This window comes from Diabrotica virgifera, chromosome 5 (assembly GCF_917563875.1).
Source record: "Diabrotica virgifera virgifera chromosome 5, PGI_DIABVI_V3a".
In the NCBI taxonomy this organism is placed as follows: Eukaryota; Metazoa; Arthropoda; class Insecta; order Coleoptera; family Chrysomelidae; genus Diabrotica; species Diabrotica virgifera.
In genome coordinates this window covers 176,434,836-176,447,782 of record NC_065447.1, presented here as the reverse complement: position 1 = coordinate 176,447,782, position 12,947 = coordinate 176,434,836, and the positions used below count along the sequence as shown (strand labels likewise).

The 12,947-nt window shown below is 31.0% G+C and overlaps 1 protein-coding gene across 1 annotated transcript in view; it reads left to right on the top strand.

The window, feature by feature from the left end:
• Positions 1-328: 328 nt before the first annotated feature.
• Positions 329-12,947, top strand: part of LOC114328558 (uncharacterized) — a 387,042-nt gene continuing 374,423 nt past the window's right edge. Inside the window, exon 1 of the mRNA XM_028277429.2 lies at positions 329-511. The gene's annotated coding sequence lies outside the window, so the exon portion shown is untranslated. The remainder of the gene's footprint in view (positions 512-12,947) is intronic.

Here is a 12,947-nt window from a genome sequence, read left to right as displayed (position 1 = left end):
ACTTTTTTTAAGGTTTTTCTCTCCCTAAAAGGAAAACATATGTTCGAAAACTCGAAAATCAAATTTTTCGCATTACATTGTTCATACTAAGAAAACACCAAAATTTGTACGGAAATTTCAGGGGAAAGCTCGTCCGTTAATTGAAATAACATTAATTTGTTAACTAATTATACGAATATATATCTATTTCTTTTTGTTTCCAATATTTTCTAGATCCCATGCGCAAATATTAGTATTATTCCTTTAATCCTTTCCTCACCAAAAGGACACTACTTCTTCGAGAACCTCGCACCACAACCCCATTCCCAATTTTCCCTCTCGGAAGAGAACAACCTCCCAACCACGACAGTTTCCAAGTTATGAATGAATGGCGAGAGCCAATCAGTTGTATTTTGAATCTTGAACTTGCATCAGTGTCGAGGTGAGGGACTGTTTTCTGACGCACAGCGCACGTAGTGTGAGTGTTTTTGCCGCGAACGTATTTTCGAAAATTTTAGTTTGTTTTTTTTTGGTGAGTACTTATAAATTATATCTTTTTTATTTCATTTGTTCCCATTTAATACGTTTAAATTATAACTAAAAAAATACTTAGTTTCTTAAATTCTTTACGAAATTGTGTAGGCTTATAATAAAAATTTGTAGTTTTTGTCAGATATTTAAAGTAGAATACATAATAATCTAATACAGCGGTTCTCAATCTTTTTGAGTGATGTACCACCTACAGTTATTTTTATTATTTTTGGTACCACCTATATTTTTAAATTGTATTATCAATACTCACTAAGTACTACTATTTTAATTTTTTCTGTGTTTTGTGTACCACCGCCAATAATGATATGTACCACCAGTGGTACATGTACCACAGATTGAGAACCTCTGATCTAATATACCGCTTAAACGATAAAGAATATTAAATCTGAGGAAGTTATTTTGCTATTGTCGAGAAAATTTATTTACAATTGTGCAAAATAATTTTAATTGTAATTATTTTTAATCTGAAATAGACACATTTTCTTGTTTATGACATGATTCCTACAATTAAATATTTTATGTAAATAATACACAGAAGAATGAAAAATATTTATGGTTTTAATTTTAAGATCGGATTAAAATCATTTTTAAAAATTTTGGAGTTTTGACACTTTTGATTCAGGTAGGATAAAAATAGTTTTAAAACAATTAAGATTTAGTAAATGATTTATTATTCTGAATAATAGTTATTAACTTATTCGGTCCTATTTTTAATATTACTAATTAATTGCCTCATAGATAATTGTATATAGATTTAAAAAGTGTCCATACGATAGTAATAAATATTTAAGAAATAAATAGTAGAATAGTACATAATTATTGTAGGTATTATAAAAATTACCAGAATACTAAAAAAAATCCAAAACACTATGATGCATACAGTGTTCTATATGTCCTATAATTGTTTAAAATTTATTTTAAAAAAAATCACGAATTACAAAATAACTTTTTTGAGCGTAAATGAGATTTATGACTTGACCAAGAACAAAAAGTTGTAAATGTAAAATACCTTGTAAATGCCAAAACTTTTTGTATATATTTATTAACTTGAACGTTTGTGATTGCTCCCATGGGGGGGGGGGGCATATAGTCAAACCCTTGAAATTTCAGCTCGATCAATGAGTTTAAAGGTTATTCAAATTTAGCGCAAAGGTACTTTTTACTAATAACATAAGGCATAAAAAATGAAGATACGGTAAGCAATTCTACGGATACCACATTAAAGGTGAAAACTTTTATTTTTAACATGTACCAAAAATAGATAATGTTTATAATCAGAAATCCTTTTGCACAGTTTCTGTTATTATTAACTTATGAACAATTAGAATACCTGTTAAATTATTGCTCGTAGACAAAATATTTTTTCATATTTGAGAAGTATAAAAATTTTACACGAATTTAAACAAAAAAGGTAACTATGGGAAAATTAGGTAAAAAGTAGTATTTTTTAATTCGGCGCTAATTTGCTTATAATAATTAATTAAAATAAAATTAAATACGTAATTATTAGTCTCATTCTAAAGATAAAAACGTATATTATGCAATAAAAATCAACTAGAATACAATAAAAAATTTGAGAAAATAGAAAATAAAATTTGTAAACTTTTTGTTGTTTATTTATAATTTTAAACATATTTATAATTTACTTAAAAAGTATATATGAATTAAAAAAATATTAAAATACATCAACATACTAGAACCGAATATATAAGTGCAAAATTTCGAAGTTTTTTTCATTTTTTGAATGCTAGAATTTTTCGTTCCACACGGTTCGGCATCTTCATTTTTCTTATTTTATAACATTCCAAGATAAAGAATGATATTTAAGTTTAATCTGTTGTAAGATTTATATAATGAAACTTTAAGTCTTTATTTTTAAAATGAAAGCAGTTAAGTATATTTATTATTATACATTAGCTGCGAAGTTAAAACAATCCCTGTATTTGTCCAATCGTCTCAAAATATCTTTTTTTTTGTTTAAATTCATGTAGAAATTGTTAGCTTTTCCAATATCAAAAAAATATATCGTCTACTAGTAACAGTTCAAAAGTTATTTTAATGTCTTACCTTTTAATTCTTTACTGATTACTATTGTTTTAGTTTTCTGATATGAAATTGTCATATTGAATTCTTTTGCACTGATGTTAAATCTCTGCACTAATCGTTGCAGACTTTCTTCATCTTTGGGCTATCCATATTGCGTCGTCTGCGTAGCAGAGTATTTTTACTTCTTTGTTTCCCATTCTATATCCTCTTGCTTTGTTGACGTTTTTGATTATTTTATCCATGATTAAATTGAAGAGCGTAGGACTCAATGAGTCTCCCTGTCTTATTCCGCTGCCTATATCTATAGGTTCTGTAAGTTGTCTATCTATTCTGATCCATTTTGTTGTTTTGGTAGATGTTTCCTATAGTTTTTATGATATCTAGGGAGACTTCTCTACTATACAGACGATGGATTACATCTTTGGATCTTACTCCGTCAAATACTTTCTGCAAATCAATCAAACATAGAAATGCTGGTCTATTATACTCTAGTGCAGGGGTTCACAACCATCTAGCAACTGCGTACCACCTGAAAAATTTTGAAGATTTTGGCGTACCAGCAAACACCGGGTGGGGTAACGGGGTGACATGAAATGTGAGGAAGCCCCCGATCCTATTTTTTTAGAAATATCTACTAATTATTTGTTATTCTAATTCTTCTCAGTGTATGACACAATGTGTACTTCAGAATTCAGGAGCAATTTTCTTTATTTTTGCTGCTAGCCCTGTCAATTCACCTGACATACGAGTTCCTCTGTAGTGCTCTGAAGTGGTTTGCAGAACAAAAACTCTTCTATAACTTCTTCATAAAAATCAAATCGTACAAATACGAGTAGCTGTGCTACGTTTGTTATATCGGTGTTATCGTCTACTTGAAGTGCAAAATATATGAATTCTTGCAGTTTAAATCAAAGTTGTTTTTCAATATTGGAAGACATATCAGTAATTCATCTTTTCACTGAGTTGTTTGACAATGGTATTTTTTAAATTTCTTTGGCTGCCTTTTCTCCTAACACGGTTTGGGCAATTTCCACAACGGCCGGTAGTTAAAGGGTTTCACCTGTTTTGTGACGATTTCCATCCTTTGCAATTCTACATCTAGCAAGATAGGATTCCTTTATTAAGTTACTATCATAAATATTTAGATAGCTAGTCATGCATTTATTTTCTTTCTTAAAAAAAATAGATTCTCCTTTAAAAAAAATTTGATCAGCTTACCAACCACATCGAAGTACTTTATGTGTTGGAGACGTATCAGCATAGAAGGCTTTATGTTTTGGTTCGAAAGCGTTTCGAAACAAGCAACCCATTGAGGAATAGGATTGTCACTATTTTCTGAACCACACCTCACTATAAAACCGTACTGTAGGTAGCTTTCGTTATATTTCCGATTGGCCTGCTGTTTAGGTTTTTTAACTCTATCCTTTGAAGTCCCAGGGTTCACCAAAAATTGATTCATAGCTTAATATGAAAGCACAACAACTGCACTGGCACTTTCACAGACAGAGGCCCAGCGTATTCGCTTGTTTCACCCACGTGACGCGTACCACTTTAAATCTTCCCGCGTACCACCAGTGGTACGCGTACCACCGGTTGGGAACCTCTGCTCTAGTGATTTGTCACTAATTTGCTTTATGACGAATATTGCATCTGTACATGACCTTCCAATACGAAAACTCTGTTGTTCATCTGTTACCTTCTGATTCATTAGGCCTTGTAAAATTTTAGTTTTAAGTTTTAGGGTAGCATTTAACAAGTTGATACCTCTGTAGTTTTATTGCTGTTTTTATCTCCTTTCTTGAATAGTAGAATTAGTTTACTCTTTCTCCATTCTTCCAGTATTTTATTATGTTTTATGATTTTATTAATTAATGTTGTTAATTGTTCTGTCATTGCTGCTCCACAATATTTCAATATTTCGTTTGGTATTCCTTCCTTACCTGCAGCTTTTCTGTTCTTCAGCTTTTCAAGTGATTTTCGAACCTCCATCCTACATATGTGATGACCACTTACCAATCACCTCAGATGAAGTGGAAAGAGCAATATCACAACTAAAAGATGGCAAAGCTCCTGGACCTGACAATGCATATGCTGAACTCATAAAACTATTTAACACCGACAGTACCCAACGCCTAACCAAAATATTTAACGACATATATTTAAGTGGAGTAATACCAGAAACATGGTTGAAGTCGACGTTTGTTGCTTTACCAAAAAAAAACAAAGTCCGTATCCTGCAGTGATTTCCGAACCATCAGCTTAATGAGCCATATTTTAAAACTATTTCTAAAAATTATACATCAAAGGATATAGTATAGACTGTGCGAAGAAAAAATCAGCCGAACACAGTTTGGTTTTCGAAATGCAGTGGTTACAAGAGAGGCTCTATTTAGTATACAAGTGCTATTTCAACGATGTAGAGACGTAAATTGCGATATTTATGCATGTTTCATTGATTACCATAAGGCATTCGATACAGTAAAGCACGACAAGCTGATGGAGATATTAACCAATATTGGAATTAACATCTGTGATTTAAGTATTATCAGCAATCTGTACTGGAATCAAACATCCTTTATCCGGACAGAGGCAGGAGAATCCGACGATATCAAGATCAAACGTGGGGTCCGTCAGGGATGTATACTATCCCCACTGCTGTTTAACATCTACTCTGAGGAAATCTTTCAAGAAGCAGTGGATGATGTTGAAGCCGGAATTCGAATTAACGGAGAATGTATCAATAACATAAGATACGCAGACGACACTGTGGTATTCGCTGGCAGTTCTGAAGCCCTACAGGAGTTAATGAACAGAATCGCAGAAGTCAGTCAGAGATACGGACTTTCACTAAACACCAAGAAAACAAAATGTCTGATTATCTCTAAGAACAAACAGCAATTTGGACGAATCAGTGTGAATGGTCAACAAATAGAAAGAGTAAAAGCATATACCTACCTTGGTACGAACGTCAATGAAAATTGGGACCACGCTATAGAAATATGTAGGATAGAGAAAGCAAGATCTGCATTTCAAAAAATGGCAAAGCTGTTCAAATGTCATGATTTGTCTATACCCATAAAAGTCAGATTACTACGATGTTATACCTATACTGTTGTACGAAGTTGAGTCGTGGACTCTCACAGACGCCACCTGCAAGAAAATTGAGGCTTTTGAGATGTGGCTTTATCGTCGAATCCTGAAGATATCTTATACCGACCACATTACTAATGAGGGTGTTTTGCTGAGAATGCAAAAAGAAAAAGAGCTGTTAATCAAAATAAAAACAGCCAAAGTCGAATACCTCGGTCACATCATGAGGAACAGTGAAGGATATGGACTGCTGTAACTGGTCTTACAGGGAAAGGTAGAGGGAAAGTGAGGACCAGGAAGGCGAAGGATTTCGTGGCTGAAAAATCTACGTACGTAGTTTAACACAACCACTACAAATCTTTTCAGAGCAGCAGTGTGCAAAGTACAGATTACCATGATGGTCGCCAACATCTGAAACGGATAGGCGCTACAAGAAGAAGAACCTGCAGTTTTTGTGTTCTTCAGCTTTTCAAGTGTTTTTCGAACTTCCTATGTACTTATATTAACATCTTCATTTGTGGTAATTTCTGGTGTTTCCGGTTGTAGCATCATTTGTTCTTCTTCTGCATAAAGCTTTTTTAGATAGACAATCCATGTATCCTTTTCTCTGTGTTATGGTTCGATTAGTTCCTTTACCTCCGTTCTTTGATCTCTTATAAAGCGTCGTATTTCCTTTTGATGACCATAAAAACCATGTTCTATTTCTTTCGAAAAACGTTCCCAGTGATCATTTTTTAGACTTCTTACGACTGAATGTGTTTCGTTTCTTATTGTCTTTTAATTATCGTATGCCTCTTGTGTCTCAGTTGACATGTCTTTTAGGTAAGCTTTTTTCTTCTCTTTACATTTTTCCTTCACTTCTGTACAAAACCATGGAGTTCTTATTATTTTTGAAATCAATAAAGCACGCGTAGACATCGCAATTTACATCTTGAGCTCATTGTGTCCAAACTTTTATAGAAAATAATGCTTCTCTCATTTTAACTCCTTTTCTAAAGCCAGAGTGAATAATATTACTAATTTTTCACTAAGTTTTGTGTATATGTAAGAATGCATAACACATAGAAGAATTTTAAGTGCTTTGCTCAGTAAGCTTATATTCCTGTAATTGTATCAACTTATGACATTTTTTTCTTAGGAGGAATGTAAGTGGAAAGTAACAATTCTCTAGTCAATTCACTAGTTTTATAAATCTTATTAAGTTGAGGTTGGAGATATTTCTATTATTTCTGGCTATCTGGCCTCGGTGCTGTATTGTTCTCTAATCGTTTTATTAAGGGGCTATCCTAGTGTAAAAGTACGAAATTTATATACTTTTTTGGAAATTTCTAAAATAAAAAGTACTGTACCAATTGTTTTGAAAATTTTCATGAGCATTTATTATAAAAAGTAGTACACTTAAACCAATTTTCATAAAAAAATATTGAAAATTAAACGATTTATGCGCCATCTACTGGCACCGTGAAAATAAAAACATAGCTCCACTGCTGCAGTGATTGGGACTAATAGAGATCCTAAAACATAAAATTTCAAAGTTATTATAGAAATATAAGTTATTTTCTATACCATCAACTAGGGTTTTTTTGATCGAATAAAAAATGTCAATTTGGCGGTTTTTGAAACTGAAATGTTTTTAGCTAATTTTAAAAAGTTTTTTCAACACTTCGTAATATTTCAAAATTTTAATATTTTTCAAAAATCCTAGTTAATGGTATAGGAAATATCTTATAAAAAAAAATAAAAAAAAATATCTTATATTTCAATAATTACTTTGAAATTTTATGTTTCAGGATCTTTATTAGTCCCAATCACTGCATCAGTGGAGCTATGTTTTTATTTTCAAAGTGCCAGTAGATCGAGCATAACTCGTTTAGTTTTCCATATTGTTTTATGAGAATTGTTTTACATATACTTCTTTTTGTGATAAATGCTCTTGCATATTTTCATAACGATTGCTACAGTACTTTTTATTTTAGATTTTTCCAAAAAGGTATATGAATATCGCACTTTTACACTAGGATAGCCCCTTAAAAATGTGTTATCTTCATGACAATAATTGTAGTAGAGGATCCGATATAAGGTCGATCGGTACCGAGCTGTTTAATAGATAAAAATTATTGGATATGTAATTTAGTATGTTTACAATTAAAAAAAACAAGGGGTCCCCGATCTACTTTTGTTCTGACTATAATTATTAAGTATTAAGTAATTAAAAAATGACTTTTCTTATAGATTTAAAAAAAATTCAACCCGGGCAGATATTATTTCATTTTTTTTTTAGTCATTCTAAACAAGAAAGATCTTTTGTAATTTTTCTTTAAGTTAATCGTTTTCGAGTTGTAAACAATTTAAAACTGAAAAAGAACGAAAGATGACGATTTCAAGGCTCAAAAAAACAAGTAAAAAATATTTTTGTAATCATTAAGTACCTAAATTCAAGTTCAAACTTTCTTCTATCAGTTCCCGATAAGAATTATTGCCATGTTTTATCTAAAATATATTTTTTAATTATTAATGATGAACGGGCATTTTGTGAAAACTGGCATTAACAACTAAAGAACAATGTCTCAAAATAAAATAAGTTCAAAATACTTATGAATAATTGATAGAACATAGTTTGAACTTGAATATAGGTACTTCGTAATTATTTCAAAAATAATATTTTATTTTATTAAAGCCATTTTTCTAGTCGTTTTTTAGCACTACTTACGCCTCTCGTAAAGTGTTTTCCGGTCTACCAACAATCCTACTCTTGCTATTTCTACAATAGTTGCAATTAAACGTTATCCATTTAAAATTCACTTTACTTAAGTATTAGTAATGATATTTAAAAGTTTAAACACTTTAAAACAAATAATGAGGTTAATATGAAAAACAGTTGTTTATGAAACAGTTTGTGAAAAGTACTTTTTGCGAACTTACGCGATGTATAGCACTCGCTCCGCTGTCGCTCGTGCTCTAAACATCGCGTGCGTTCGCAAAAAGCATACTTCACGAACTGTTTCATAAATAACTATGTTGACATTTTTGAAAACATCATCCTTTTATTTTTAAATATTATAAAACTATCGAAGATGAGTAAAATGTTGTACAAAGTATAAAATTAGGATTTTTTACAAAAAAAAATTATTTTGTTTTATTTTTATAGCTGACCAACAAATGGTATTTTAAAGTTTCCATTAGAGTGTGACTGGTACCGTTTTGGAGCCATTTACATGTTACCCATACAAACATTTATATGTTGCCCTTTTAAATTTAAAGGGGTTAGATATTCTCAACTTTCGTGAACATGTACATAGATTATAAAATTCCCTTTAAAATTGTAGTTTCACAGACTCAGCCAAACAAACCAAACACTTTTTTATCCAATTTCGAAGCAGGTAGATACATAGTATATCCATAAAAGACGTAGAAATGAAGGGTTTATGTAATATCTTATAAATATTTCGGTCACGAACTAGAAATGGGGTTGAGATAAACGAACCTGCGAAATTAAAAAAAAACTGTAGACTACTCGTAGCGCAAAGCTTGATACTGTTTTCTGAGTTTTTAAATTTTAAATAATATTTTAAAAATTTAATACAGTAATTATATGTACTTATTATTCTTTTTATTGTATGATTTTCTTGACAATTATTGATTTACGGAAGTTATTTATTTATTTCAACAATTTTTGTACGTTCGAAAGTATATAAAACCGATGTTTGTTATTTAGGGCAGTCAATGGAGGTATTTGGCTCCGAATTCAATCCTACTACATCGATTTACTTGATATTTTCACAGTAAGAAGGAAATAGCTCAAGAAATAAAGTATACCCTATGCCGATGTGCGCTTTTATCTTGGGGGTGGTTCCCACCCCTTCTCGGGGGTGAAAAATGTTTTGGTTAAAATAGCCACGGAAGAGGCTAGAGAACCTAGTTTTAAGCAAAAACTGTTCTATAATTATTTTTTGAAAACTCGATACTTTTTGAGTTATTCGTGGTTGAAAATTGGCCATTTGCATTGAAAAATTACAGCTTTTCTAGCATCTAACAAAAAATCTATATAAAATATTTCTGTAGGTTATAAAAAAACAAAGAGATTTGTTCCTTCATAAATCTTCTAGTTAAAATAGAAAGAGGGGTATGGTAGGTAAGAAGAGTTTGTTTTTTTTTGCTGCATGCTCAAATCAGTTTATTCAACTTGAATTAACAGAGAGTCGATTTTAGGTGTATAATGACACTAATAACTTTTGTAGGGCTTGAAAAGACCTTTAAAATGAGCAATACTAAATGTCGATCACATTCAAACTAGGCGAGATATTCTGCAAAAAAGTTGATGGCTCCACGGGCGAGAAATTGACGCTAGCAGTAGCAGTAAAACGAACTTAAGGTTCCACGGAACGGAATAGAAATAGCCGAACTGAACCGACTACGCACAAGTCCTGTAGTCGGTACAGTTCGGCTATTCCCATTCCGTTCCGCAGAACCTTAAGTTAGTTTTAAGGCTACTGCTAGCGTTAATTTCTCGCCCGTGGAGCCGTTCGCTAATAATGTATTTTAAGAAGAAATGAGAAGTATATTTAACCACTCATCCATCAGAACTTAAGTACATCGTTTTCCTTCTGCAATAGTTTTTATTATAGTGTTATTTCTATGTTCAAAAAGTTTGACAGGATTAAATGAACGGTTTTTGAAAAAAAAATAAGATTAAATTATAGAGCGCATTTTTAAATTTTCTTAAAAATCTTCCTTTTCCTCCTGTAACTCGAAAAAGATAAGAGGTACGAAAAAAAGATACCACACAAAAAAGTAGGGCTTTTTCAGATATAAATTTTCATTTTATTTTTCATTACTGTATCTCTTATCATTTTCAAGTTACATGGAGAAAAAGGAAAATTTTAAAGAAAATTTAAAAATGCGCTCTATAATTAGATCTTTTTTTTCAAAAACCATTCATTTTAAACCCGTCCAACTTTTTGAACATAGAAATAACACTATAATAAAAGGTATTGTAGAAGAAAAATAATGCATTTACATTTTGGTGGATGGGGGTTAAAATTATTTCTCATTTTTTCTTAAAATACATTAGTTATCAATTTTGTTTGCAGCATATCTCGCTTGATTTTAATGTAATGGATCTATAATATAGCTCATTGTAAAGGTCTTTTCAAGCACTATAAAAGGTATTTGTGGCATTATACACCTAACGTTCACAGTTTCTCCGTTATTTCAAGTTGAATACACCAATTTGAGAATGTACCAAAAAACAAACTATTTTCACCTACCATATCTCTTTTTGTATTATAACTAGAAGATTTATGAAGGCAAATATGTCTTTGCTTTTTTATAACCTATAAAAATGTTTAATATAGTTTTTTTGCTAGATGCATAGTTTTTAAGGTATTCGCAAAAAACATTTCGAAAAGGTATTGTGTTTCAATGAAAATGGCCAATTTTCAACCATGCCATGAATATCTCAAAAAGTATTGAGTTTTCAAAAAAAAATTATAGAATAGTTTTTGCTTAGAATTAGGTTCTCTAGCGAATTTCGTGGTAATTTTAACCAAAAATTTTTCCACCCCTGAGAAGGGAAAATCCATGCAGTAGGATAGAATTCGGGGGTAATATCTTATTCTTGCTCCCATTGACTGGGGTAATTATTCTTGTTATAGATTTCAATAAAATTAAAAAAGTTTACATATTGCATAACGGTCTCCCTTTGTCGCGTAAATTGACTGTTCCAACTATTTAGTGACGATCGTATCAGCAATTTAATATAGAGAAAAATTCATACAGCGCTAGGATAGAAGCTTCGCTTCAAACTGCAACAAGGGGTAGTAATCTTATTCATGCAACGAATTTTAAAAATGAAACTTATATAAGGGTACTAATTAAACAAACAAGATAATTACCGGTAGTCAGTAACGACTATAAAATGTCAAAAATACGTACGAACCAATAAGAAAAAAACTTAAATTCAAAAAATATATTGGGTGATTCTAAGAATTTCCAAAGCTTTTAATAGTAAGTGCGTCATATGGACTTTCTTCACACACTGTATATAACACATATAGGTGTTCTTATAAGACACGTCAACTTGACCTAAGAATAAAAAAAATAAACACAACATCAAAAAATTTTTGTTAAAAGTATATTACAAACTTTCAGTCTTTGATGGACGATTTATTTCCTAACATAAAATAATATTAAAATCAAACTTAAATGGGTTTTAGAAGTCAGGAGGTTATCTAGTGCGTTAAATTTAATATTTTTGTTTTTATATAAGTACTTCTTTGATTAGACAAATTCACATAAACAATTTAGTTTTCGGCTTAAGGAATCTAAACTAATTTTATGTTTGCAGATGAAAATTTTTCTTTTATATTTTACGAATATTTTCTCTTTGTTTTACGAGCGAACTTTAAGAATTTTTGAAAAATAAGCAATTATTTATTTATGCTTACATTACTATTTTATTTTTTGATTTTAATACAACAATATTTAACTGAAATATGTTATAGATCTCTTGTAATAACAATAAAAATTGATAAATAATGGATAATTAAATTTATTCAACTGAGAGCGCATTGGGATTTTAGTTCTATTTTTGATAAGTAATATACGTTTGTAAAAGAGTTGTACAAAAACTAGTAAAATATGAAAAAAAAACACTTTTGGTTTTAAAACCCAACATCTATACCAGACTTTGCATAGAAAGATCCTAAAAACTGAAATCTAACGAAACAATTCCAGCTAAAAAATACCATTTACCAGAGAACGGCAGACACTATATATACACGAAATTTTCGATTTTCTAAATCTGACTGAATTTAAAATTGCCAACTCATATCTTAAAGTTCAGGAAAAGACTCACCCATTCATTATGTCAACCATCCATTTTGGTCCAAAGGTGTGGATTTTACGGCCTTCCTTATTTAGGGTCTGTTTTTCGTTCTCGTCCCCAAAACTCCCAAAACTTCGAAAATTTAACTTCGACCTTTGCGGCTTTTAATAGTACTGATCATTACCTTTCCAATTCATGTCCAATTTTGAAAATCGGTTATACCATTCAAAAGTTACCGAGCTGACAAATATGACTCAATTTCTATGAAAAAAGAAAAAATGTTTGTGGATATGTATGTATTATGTATGTGTGTGGAAAATTAAACCGATATACATTTTTTTTTCTGTGTTTGAAGAGGGGGTCAGGGCCGATTCACAACCGGTGTAGTTTGTCACTTTTGACCACCCATAAGCCAGCTATAGGAGTTGGTAGGTACAAAACGGCATATTTTTTG